Consider the following 10363-nt stretch of genomic DNA (forward strand, 5'->3'; position numbering starts at 1 on the left):
TAACAAATTTTTCCGGCAGTTCTCTCCAGGAGTACAAACCTGTCACTTCCTGTTCCTTTAAGTTCTTTCTTCAGCCTCTTGCCTACCTTCTGTAATGCTGGGATCACAGACAGCCCCTACATAGAACTTATGAGAGCCCCGTGTGGGCTGCCTTTCATATCCGTGCTGGTGTACTTACCTCGCCTGTGTCTGGTCCATGGAAATGCTTATACTTCATTTATCCCCCAGGGGATGCATGTTGTCCAGTTAGGCCATTTCTCTCTTGTTCTGCTATTCTTTTGATGTCTCAGGCATCCATCGTTGGCAGTACACTATGTTTCCCAAGCACTAAGGTATACATTTTAAACTCTAAGCGGGGGGCGCCTGGGTGGCGCAGTCGGTTAAGCCTCCGACTTCAGCCAGGTCACGATCTCACGGTCCCGGAGGTCACGATCTCACGGTCCCGGAGGTCGAGCCCCGCGTCGGGCTCTGGGCTGATGGCTCGGAGCCTGGAACCTGTTTCCGATGCTGTGTCTCCCTCTCTCTCTGCCCCTCCCCCGTTCATGCTCTGTTTCTCTCTGTCCCAAAAATAAATAAAAAACGTTGAGAAAAAAAAAAAAAAATTAAACTCTAAGCGGTTCAGTTGAATGTTTTTTCCCAATGTGTAAAATGGGGGCCAGACACCCCACACTCCCAAAAACCTCCCCCAAGGAACTGGAGTGGGACTTAACAGCACCGCTTTTCCCAAAAATCCCTTTATCTCCACTTTTAATAATTTCATATTTGCAAAATGGCCGAGAATGTTTCGATTCCCAAAATTGGTCTCCATAATTTCTTTTGCAAATCCTTCATGGTGGTCTCACAACTCAACTTGTAATGTGGCATCAATTGTCTTGAATCCTCAGCTGAAACTGATACTAAAATATTTCCATTATTCTATCACATGAGTTTTTCATAAAGTTAAATTTATTAATGTAAAGGACTTCACTTCAAGATTACGTCTGTCTTCTTTTTTTGTGGTGTGAAAATGTGAAAAGGGTTTGTGTTTTTTATACATATAAAATCCTAGTGAGAGTGCACTATGTTCTTTTTGTAAATACTTCCTTGATAAAGATTTGACCACTATGTTGGTCCTTACTGATTTGTAAGTGGATATCCAAATGTCTTGAAAATGTAAATCTAATTTAGTAACTTCATTTTATTTATTTATTTAATTATCATTATTACTATCATTTTTAGTAACTTCATTGTAAATAAGGAAATTGTAAAACCTGAAGTGACAACACACAGTTCCCGAGCAATCTTAACAAGTAAGCAACATATGCAAAACTAGTGCATAGAACATAATTTCCCTGACTTGAGACCGGTACGCATTCTACTACTAACATACATTTAGAGAGCTAGATTAAAAACAAACAAACTAAATAAGAAGAGGCTTATAAAAGAGAAAGCTTGAAAAAAAGTGAGAATACCAAATACTGTAAGTAAAAGCTTATATGATGCTTATAATGGGCCAAAGCACAGAGCATTTGTCCCATACAAACTCATTTAATTTCCAACACAACTCTGTAAGACAAGTTTGGTTATTATCCCCATCATACAAATGAGGAAACAGAAGCACAGAGTGCTTTTATAACTTAGCCAAGTCCTAAATGCTGTCAATACCCTTAACCACTGTAACTTATAAAAACTTCTGATTAAGAGATAGTTACACTTAATCTAGAAATAATTTCCATTTGGTAAAACTATATAAAGCTAGCTTACAAAGCCTTAGGTAGTATAAAGATGGAATCTAAAGAAGCAAAGAAAAATACCTGATTGAACTTTTAAGAAAGTTATATAGTTATAGGAAAAAGGTATAGAAGAATCAGAAAAAATATCAGAAGACTATAAATGAAAATAACGTACTGACACTTTTTTAACATGTCATAATTTGTATCCTCATACTCTTTTCTTAGGATTCCTGGATTTCCTACCAGGGTGAAACTTAAAAAACTTATGATGTAGGATTTTAGAGTCAGGTGATATTTTTGTTAAAGGCTTTGGATTTCAGAAGTTCATTACAATCTACTTACAATTTGTATTGAGCTTCAAAGTTCTAAAAATACATGCTTTTAAAAAGGCTTTAAGTCAGTTGGTAAAATAGGAGGCAGTCATATAATAAGGTTCATGGTTTCTGCTGTGCATGATTTTTTCTTCCTCCACTTTTTTTTTTTGTAAATAGCATAACAACTCGATCTTAAACACTGACACTGTGCAGGCTTTGTTGGACCGTTCTCTTCCAATTTAAACAAAACATAAAACAGAGGAGATATTTATCTTTGAAGAGTGGCTCTCACCATTGGGACAGCGCCTTATTCTCTGTTACTCTCCAGGAGATCTAGATGTAGGCAAAAATATATAGCAGGGCTTGAACAGCATATTTCAGTGAAAAGAATTAATTACCCAAGGAGTCAAAGATTGCTTGGAGCAGAATGAGAGATTTCAGGAAGCTTTCCTGTAGAGTTACAATGCTGAGAAACAGACTCCATGTTGAGAACCTCTTTCCTATTATATTTTACCCAACCTTTGGCTGAAGTCATATTCAAGCAACGTTGCCTTATTATCCCTAAAATGTTCTGGAATCATGTCGTAGGGTTTTTTTTGCTGTTGTTTTTGTTTTTGCTTTTTTTAAGCTAGCCCCCAGCTAAAGATCAATTTTTTGGTTCAAAAGGAAACAAAAATATCCCTACAGTATGCCTGTCCTTGGCTTCTCCATTACAGATGAGAATTTAATTCTTTCATCAATTTATATTAAATTTCATCAGACTAAGAAATACTTTTTGAAAGAGACTGACAGTGAAATGTCTTTCAAAATACTGTTTTGGCTTAGAACTGTCATTCTTTAGGTTTAATGGCTGCAGCCCCAGGGCTGAAAAGTTACACTAGTATTACAGCTGTTCAATGTAATATTCAAATAATGTTTGCTATTGATTTAGAAGATTCAAAAGGCTTAGATTTTGTTCCCTTTCATTTACATTCTTAGCATCAAAGTCACAGACCATTAGAGTAGTATAGTAATGCATGGGGGAGGGGGGGCGGGGAGATGGGGAATCAATTCTGCTCAAAGTAGGATCTTGTTTTTTTTCATTGCTATAGCTTTGCAAAATTTGTCTATTTGCTGGTCACCAGTAAGTAGGGGAATGCCATTTGCAAATCTGAAAAAAAACAATGAATTATGAAATTATTCTGACAGTTTATTTATATGGAGAATACCTTGGACAAAACAGAGATGCAACACACTCCCTGTTGATTCAGGACCTCTTTTGTAGAGGGCTTAACCTTGTGCTACTTAATAAAATTCAACCCTGATATGGGTCAGTATACTAGGCAATGAAGCCTGAAGGGACCATTTCTGAAGGCAGTGTGGTTTAGAGGAGAAAATACAGGAGTGAAGAATAAAAAGATCTAAATCAGCACTTGACATAGCGTATGACCTTGGGCAAGTTGCTTAACCTCCTTGGGTCTGAGTTGCTACATCTGAGAGCAGGAAAAACACTTTAATAGGAGCAAAAAGAGGAGTCCACTTCTTTCTATTTCACAAAATGGGAGTAGGGATTAATGAGATAATGTGTGTAAAGCAATTTGATCTCCTGAGGGAAAGGCATGGAAACACATAATATCAAGCATTATTACTAATAATTATTCCAGTTGACCTATGTGTAAAGGGTAGAGAGTAGTTTGACTCTTTGGGTAGCATAATTATGTAGGGAACAGGTTTACTTATTTATTTATCTGCTCTCCCTAAAGAGCCAGAAGTTAATTGCATTTTGAACCTAGAAGGCAAGATTTTGACTTAGACATGGTAAATGGTTCACTTGAACAGCTCCTGAATAGATGGTAATAATGTAGTCCATCCTATTCTTTGGGGTGGAATATTGGGAGTTTCAACACACAAGCAAGGGAAAGTTTCACACAATGGATTATCTTCTCAACAGTGTACAGAGATTAGGAAATGTTCATTCTCTCAGAAAGAAAAGTGTTTAACAAGCATGTTCCCCAATCCCATATCATTAGGCTATTTCATGGTCTTGGCTACCTGGAACAAAATGCAAGGTTTTTTTTAAATAAGGCTTTTAAGGGCACCTGGGTGGCTCAGTCAGTTAAGCGCCCACCTTCAGTTTGGGTCATGATCTCATGGTTTGTGAGTTGAAGCCCCGAATCACATCAAGCTCCATGCTGACAGTGCAGAGCCTGCTTGGGATTTTCTCTCTCTCTCCGCCCCTCCCTTACTCGTGCTTGTTCTCTTGCTCATTCTCTCAAAATAAATAAACTTTTAAATAAATAGAATTGTAACATGCAGACAGCTTTCATGGTCTGCCATCAAGCCAAAATCTCTTAGGCAAGAGATGCCAGGTATAAGCAAGGACAAAAGCAGTGAACTCCCTAACTTGGTTTTTCTTTCCAGTAGAAATTAACTAGCATTCTGACCTCAGTCAGATTCATTCATTCATCCATTCATTCATTGGCCTATCTACTGTTAGGCATAATGAAAGATTTTAGGGATACAGGAGAAGGAGATATAAATTCAAGGTTCTGGAAAAGAGCAGTGGGGCAAGATCTCACACGGGTGGTAACGGTGAGTCCTGATGGAATAGAAGTGGCTGAAGTTCATCTGAGCTATATATTTAGGAAAGAGCAAATAGTCAGGTGTGGCAAAAGCATAAAAACCTTAAAGGAAAACGTCAGGACATGAGGCTTAAGTGACAGTATGGACCAGGTGCTATCAGTCAAAACAGCTCTTAAGGAATTTAAACACTACCTGACAGACCAGACCAGTGGTTCTCAAGAGAGGATGTGACATGACACATGAAGCAGGTCACCCTCTTCCTCTCTGCACAGCACTTCACTAAAGTCAGCCACAAGTACTGATCCAAAGATTTTATCATATCTTTAAGTATATTAGGGAAATCTAAAGAGGGAACAGGAGCCATCTAAGGATTTTAAACAGACAAATCACTTGTCTGATCTGTGTTTCACCCTATACAACTCTATACTTAGATATATAAAATACTGTTGGCATAGTCCTCTCTCCAACAGCAAGGAGGCACCCTTTAAAAATGTTATTTGAATCAATCTCCAACACTTCTCAAAATTTCTACATGTATCGTTTATTTCCCCTGTACACTTAATCCAGTAATTTGAAAAAACATAGTAAACATACATTAACAAATGATCCAAACTTCATGTCCAGAAATTAAAGGATGTCAAAGGAATTTCCCAGCCCAAAATTTCTGGTTTCGTGTCACAGCTAAAGCCATCAATAGCTACTAACCCCTTGGCATATTTATTTTCTTTTGCTCTATTTGGTTTATGGAACATAGATGGGAAAAAAGAATGAAAATCCAAAGATAGTATTTCTATTCCTAGCAAAGCAAGTTACTAGCCTGGTCACCTTGAGATTGTTAGTTAGGATAATAGAATCTATCTGGCCTGTTACAGATTTTGCCAATATCACAGGAGACTGCAAATATGAAAGTTCTTTGACAAAATGTAAGCATAGGTGAACAAAAGGATTTACCAAACAAGGACTTAACTCCCTGCTTTGACTGGATAGAAGCCATAAAGGACCAAAGGTACAGAAAATTGCAAAGGAGAGAGGAACGTAGGTGGCTCAGAAGGTTAAGCATCCAAACTCAGCTCAGGTCATGAGCTCATAGCTCATGAGTTCAAGCCCCACATCGGGCTCTGTGCTGACAGCTTGGAGCCTGGAGTCTGCTTCGGATTCTGTGTCTCCCTCCTCCTCTCTCTGTCCCTCTCTACCTGTGCCCCTCCCCCACTCACGCTCTGTCTCTCTCTCTCTCCCCTTCAAAATAAACATTAAAAATTTTTTTTTAATTAAAAAAAAAAATTGTAAAGGAGATCAGGCCCTAGGAATGGCAACAAATTTTTTGTCTAAAGTGAATGCCTCTTTTACAGTGTCCTTCCAAAGCTCAGCTGACCATTTTTCTCTAGTAGAATAATGTGGAGTTTCATGAAAGTTAGAAAATGTTATTTCTCCACATATAAATTCATAACAAAGGGGACACAATTGAACCTTTAAAAAATATATTTCATAAATAGGACTATGAGAGGTGACAAGAGGTTAAGTTAGAAAATTTAATAATAATATCCAGTGCTCTTTACATTGACTGAATTCTTTGTGGACCTTTTTAAAAAAGTTTATTTATCTCTGTATTCCTAAAACTTTACCATGCCTGGCTAATGGTAGCTATATAATGGATTTTAAGCAAGTTAATATTTAAGACAGCTTTCCGACAAATGCATTAAAGTATTGCAAATACTAAATGAACTAAAAAGAACATAATGTTTCCAATATCATACCTAAGAACAGGAACTAATCCGCAAAAAGTTTACCATTTTCAATAGAAATTTTAAATATGAGTGACATTAAACTCAATGTGCCTCTTTAAAATGAATTTAACTTAACTCTCCAACCAATCATCAGTTTAAGATCTTTCATACTTTGGAATGTTGTCCATTTCCTGGCATTTTTCTAGAAGAAACAAGAGGTGATCATATGTATATGATAGATTTCAAAAGGCTGTGTCAAAGATTTCCCAAGCCTTCTAGAGAGCACTCTGAAAATAAAAAATAGTCCAATAATTGTCCATCCTACGGTCTAGGAAATGCCCCAAGGGAGAAAAAAAATTTTTTTTTCCTTAGAGTTTTTGCCAACAGACCAAAGCCAACTCAAAAAATACAGAAAGCAGTTGCTTCAAAATTAGGATGCTCCTGAATATACATGTTTAAAAACCCAAGGTGGGATCAATTGAGGTTGAAAAATTAATTTCAAGTGGGAAAAATAGTGCCTATTGCACATAAAGCATTATAGCTTCTCCTGGAGGAAACATGAAGAAACTACAGTCATTTCCCTCAAGGAACTGAAAATCAGGTAAATTATTTTCATAAAGGTAAACAAATAACTATGAAGCAAAATGTATTTGGTATGGGAGGCATAAAATGCTGGGGAACCTCAGAAGAAATATTAAGCTTCTTTCTCAACCCAACACCTAGATGTTGAATTTCCTCCATTTTCAGTCCTAAGTCTTCACTTTACACTCTATTCCTAAACAATCTTATCCATTCCTGTAGTTTTAAATAACACTTATAGTCCAACAATTCCCAAATTTCTGTTTCCAGCCAAGACATCTCCTCTGAGCTTCAGACTTGTAGAGCTAACTCTCTATTTAATGTCTTCACTTGAATGTCTCACAGGCGTAACAAATTAAATGTCTCTATCAGTCATAGTTCTTAGTTACAAGCAACAGAAATGGACTCTGGCTGAGAAATCAAAAAGGAATTTTTAAAAGGAGATTGAGACGCTTACAGAATTGCTAGGAGGGCTAGGAAACCAAGTTCAAGGCTAAATTTCTAGGGGGAAATCATCAAAACACACAAGAGGACTGGCCTGTCGAGAAGACTACTGCAGCTGCTGCTGTCACCAAACCCCGGAAGCTACTGTTCGTGTGGCTGCCATAAACGTAAAGTTTTCCGCAACTGACCACCAGCATGGACATCCTAACCCAAGCTGGTCTTGCAGCCACCGCCCCTGAACTCTGACAGCTGAAGCTAATGGAGTCCAATAGCAGAATGGATCATCAAGAACCAATCAACCTCTTGCATGAACTTACATAATTCATGAACATCGAGTTTCAAGGAAAGCTGGGAGGAGTGTATACACACACACACACACACACACACACACATACACACACACATATTTGACTTCTATCTTGGGAAGACACAGTTTATAAGTCAGAAAACTTCCCTGAACATAGCAATGGTGGTGAAAGGTACTGAGCACACAGAGACAAGACATATTGTATACTGCAGTATCCGAAACAGAGCTCTTCATTTTTCCTCCCCACAAATCACTCCACCTTTAGTCTTTTACATTTTATGTAACGGCATTTCCATCCACTTAGTTGTTCTAGTTAGAATTTAGACATTTGCCTTTAAATCCCCTTCTTTACACCCACATCTAATCCATTACCAAATTCTGCCCATCCAGACATATTTCAACTCCCTCCACTTCTCTGCATTTCTACTACTATTATTTGTCTAGATCAGGAGTCATCAAGTATTCCATATAGTAAGTGTTTTAGGCTTTGTGGACCACATACAGTCTTCCACCTATTTCTTCTAACCTTTAAGAACATAAAAAAAGAAATCTAACTATGGGCCATACAAAGGAGGTCACAGATAGGTTTCAATCCACAGGCTGTAGGTTACCGACTTTTGGTCTAGACCATGCTACCATCAACTGATTTCTAGAGAGATACTAAAAGCTTTATGTTACCTGATCTCTAGTTCTTCATCCATAGTCAATCCATTCACAAAGAAGAACATGGGTGGTATTTTGCTAACATAAATCTGATCGTGTTGCTTTCCTCCTTAAAGTCCTTTACTGGCTGCTCATTGCACTTAGCATCAAAACAAAACTGTTAGGTGGCCTTCGAGGCCTGCAACCATCTGGGCACTAGTGACCTCTTCACATTTACTGCATGTTCATTACATTCCAGCTGCATCAGCCTTACTTCGTCTCCCTGAATGACAAGCTGTGGCTCAACTCTGGAAATCTACACAGGCTCTTCTCTGCCACGAATCCTCATCATGCTTTTCTTTTACCTCTGAAGGCTCAGAGTCCCTTCTTCTGGGTCTTTTCTGAGCTTCCCAATAAGATTAGTTTCCTACTATTTTGTCAAGAGCACACTGCTATCTTCCTGCATAGACCACATTGTTATCTGCAGTTATATACTTGTTTCTTTACACTTTTATGTCCATCTTCTCTTGTAGAAGTAAAATTCCAACAGAACAGGAACCATATCTGAACTCTTCATTGCTATAGATTTGATGCCTAACATCCTAGCATATTCTAAAATAATTACTTGTTGAAGGAATAAATAAATGAATATTCAAACCAAGGGAATGTTCAAGAAAATGTTCATGGAGCTAGTGAATTTTGAAATAAGCCTTGAAGAATGTAAAAAAAAAAAAAAAAAAAAGGAAATCAAAGTTCAAATGGAAAATCTAGGGCATATGTAAAAAGAGCAAGCGAGCTAGATTAGTATACTGAGTTATATGGTATATAGGCTTACCTCAGAGATATTGCGGGTTTGGTTCCAGACCACTGCAATAAAGCAAATATTGCAATAAAGCAAGTCAAATGAATTTTTTTGGTTTCTCAGTGCATATAAAAGTTATGCTTACACTATATAGTAGTCTATTAAGTGTACAATAACGGTGTGTCTGAAAAAACAATGTACATACCTTAATTTAAAATAATAGTGTACTCGGGGTACCTTGTCGGCTCAGTTGGTTCAGAATCTGACCCTGATTTAGGCTCAGGTCATGATCTCATGGTTTGTGAGATGGAACCCCATGTCAGGCTCTGTGCTGACAGCTCTGAGACTGCTTGAGATTCACCCTCTCCCTCTCTCTCTGTCCATCCCCCACTCATTCTCTCTCAAAAGAAATAAACTTTTAAAAAAATACTATTAAAAGATGCTAACCATCACCTAAGCTTTCAGCAAGTCATAGTCACTCACTACAGATCACCATAAAACATATAAAAAACCTCAACTACTGCAAGAATTACCAAATTGTAAGACACACAAAGTGAGAAAATGATGTCAAAAATATGGTGCCAATAAATTTGTTTGATGCTGAATTGCCATAAACTTTTAATTAAAAAAAAAAAAACATGATATCTGCAAAATGTAATAAAGCCAAGTACAATAAAATGAGATATGCCTATATAAGGAGTGTGTAAGTAGAGAGAGAAAGTAGGTTGGAAGCAAATTGTTGAAGGTCTTACGTGCAGAGATAAGGAGTACACTGTACCCTGAAAGTCTAATAGACTATTCCCATATGGTGTCTCCAAAGCCTTTAATGTGTGTTAAACATTTTAACTCTCTAAAGGAAGGGTTGCAGTAGAAAGAATCTAAAGTGGCCCCCATGGTCCTCACCTCCTGGTATTCAAATCCTTGCGTAACTCTCTCCTGTTGAGGGTAAGCAAAGTAAGTGACTTGCTTTTAACCATTGTAATTTGGCAAAGGTGATGGGATGGCACTGCCATGGTTCCTTTACACAATAAGACTGTAACATAAGTCTTGCTAGGGGATATCCTTTTGGTTTTGAAGAAGCCAACTGACCACTTCGGGGATACTTCTGTGGCAAGGTAATGAAAGTCACCTCTGGAGACAGCAGAGTCCAACAGGCCACAAGAAACTGAATTCTGCCAACCACTACATGAGCTTGGAAGCAGATCCCTCCCCAGGAGAGCCTAGAGAGGAGACCCATCCCTGAATGATAATCTGATCGCAGTCTATAGATGACCCAG

Source organism: Prionailurus bengalensis, chromosome C1 (genome assembly GCF_016509475.1).
Source record: "Prionailurus bengalensis isolate Pbe53 chromosome C1, Fcat_Pben_1.1_paternal_pri, whole genome shotgun sequence".
Classification (NCBI taxonomy): Eukaryota; Metazoa; Chordata; class Mammalia; order Carnivora; family Felidae; genus Prionailurus; species Prionailurus bengalensis.